The sequence below is a fragment of the Mus pahari genome, chromosome 6 (genome assembly GCF_900095145.1).
Source record: "Mus pahari chromosome 6, PAHARI_EIJ_v1.1, whole genome shotgun sequence".
NCBI lineage: Eukaryota > Metazoa > Chordata > Mammalia > Rodentia > Muridae > Mus > Mus pahari.
In genome coordinates, this window is record NC_034595.1 from 87,969,816 (window position 1) to 87,971,592 (window position 1,777).

At 46.1% G+C, this 1,777-nt stretch overlaps 1 protein-coding gene across 8 annotated transcripts in view; it reads right to left on the minus strand.

The window, feature by feature from the left end:
- The window catches only part of Zbtb40 (zinc finger and BTB domain containing 40), a 71,601-nt gene that overhangs the window by 40,874 nt on the left and 28,950 nt on the right, over positions 1-1,777 (minus strand). For 5 of the 8 annotated variants that reach the window (XM_029539815.1, XM_029539810.1, XM_029539812.1 and 2 more), the window contains exon 2: positions 1,430-1,589. The exons of 2 other annotated variants lie outside the window; for them this stretch is intronic. The gene's annotated coding sequence lies outside the window, so the exon portion shown is untranslated. The remainder of the gene's footprint in view (positions 1-1,429; positions 1,590-1,777) is intronic. One more of the 8 variants, XM_029539809.1, reaches the window with a different exon arrangement.

Below are 1,777 nucleotides of genomic sequence, written 5' to 3' on the forward strand. Positions count from 1 at the left end.
CCCAGTACTCAGCTGGCATAGCACTGGGCAGGGACCCCTTGTATAAACTTGTCACATGGTTGATGCTTCCACTGACTCACTGGCTTCCCTGTTTCCTTTGCTGGGCATTCCTCATCATTTCTCCAGCTCAAGCCTTCTCTTAACTCCTGGTTTCAACATGCAGTATATCAACTTCCTGTGTTCTTTCTCAATACTTCCAAATGGAAACCTACAGGCTTCTGAAGCTTTATGACTCCAAAGCTCCCTGCTGATCCTCCCCACTTCCCAGAAATCCTATCCTAACTGTTCACACCAAAACCTGGAGATGGAAGCAGTTAAAAGCACTGGCTGCTCTTCTAGAAGACCCAAGTTTGATTCCCAGCATCTATGTGGCAGCTCACAACCGCCTGTAACTCCAGTTCCAGGGCATCTGGAGCCCTCTTTAGACCTCCAAAGCAACCAAGTATGCATGTAGTACACAGGCATATATGCAGACCAAACACTCATACACATACAATAAAATAAAAATAGAAATAAAAACCCATAGGAACCTTTGATGCTGGTGCTTCCTTATACACTAGATCCGATCTTTCAGAACCCCGCTGGCTCTACTTGCAATATATGTAAATCCTAGCTCTTCTCATTCCTTACGGTCAATCTAAACCACCATCCCCAATTATCAGGATTTCTGCAATAATCTCATAGCTGATCTCCATGCTTCTGTCCGCCCTACCTTCTATTCAACAGCCAGAGTGATCTATTTAGCACACAGCCAGAGCCTGGTATTTCTTTGCACTAATGCCTTAAAGGCTTCAGTGTTAGATCAAAGTCAAGGTTCTTATAATGAACTGCACCACGATCCAACTGGCTGCCTACCCTCGTCCACATTCTGTTCCTCTGCCCTCAGCTGCCTTCTTTGCTGCCCTAGGATCACACAGAGCACATGGCAGCCACAGGGCTCCTCACATTCATGCCAGGCTGGCTCTCTCACCTCCTCAGTGCTCAGTGCTACACAGGGGGAACACGCGTAATCTGAGATGCTCTGGAATCAGAAACTACTTCATTCTTTCTTTCTGTTTGTTTTATGACACAGTGTCTTTCTTTATGTAGTCCAAGCTGGTCCCCCTGCCTCTGCCTCCCAAACTACTAAGGAAATAGAGGTATCAGTTTGTAGGCGTGTGCTCCCATTGCCAGCTGTAAATGAAATGGCACCAACATGGTGTCACAGATACAGGCTCAACAGTCAACACTCCAGTGCACTGACAATAGTATCTGTGTGTAATGACCTTCAGGCTAGTGTGCAAGAAAGAAGAATGAATACTGTGTTTTATATTCAGGGGTCTATCATCAAGTTTCCATAGGCAGATATTCCAAAACCCAATATATCCAAAATAGTTTGTGCCTAGAACATTCCCAGGTAAGAACACTTGGTCAGGGTCACTGTCCTCACCTTGTCTGTTTTCAGCTATCACACGTCACCTACAGGTATGTGGTGGGGTGGCTGTGCCTCACCTGTCCCAGGTGATGCCTAAGCTTTACTGGGAGAGGGTTTACTGGAGCCTGCTGTCTCTCAGTGCTTAAGATGCTGCCTCACACACACTGCTGAAGACCTAGTAGAAAGAAACACCAATTAGAGGGAAATGTAACGACGGGGATTTGCAATAGGCACATAACAGCCACCTAGTTTTGGACAGAGGAGCCCAGAAAAGGAGTAAAACTAGGAAGAAGAGTATTGACTGACTCTGTGTGTGTGTGTGTGTGTGTGTGTGTGTGTGTGTGTGTGAGAGAGAGAGAGAGA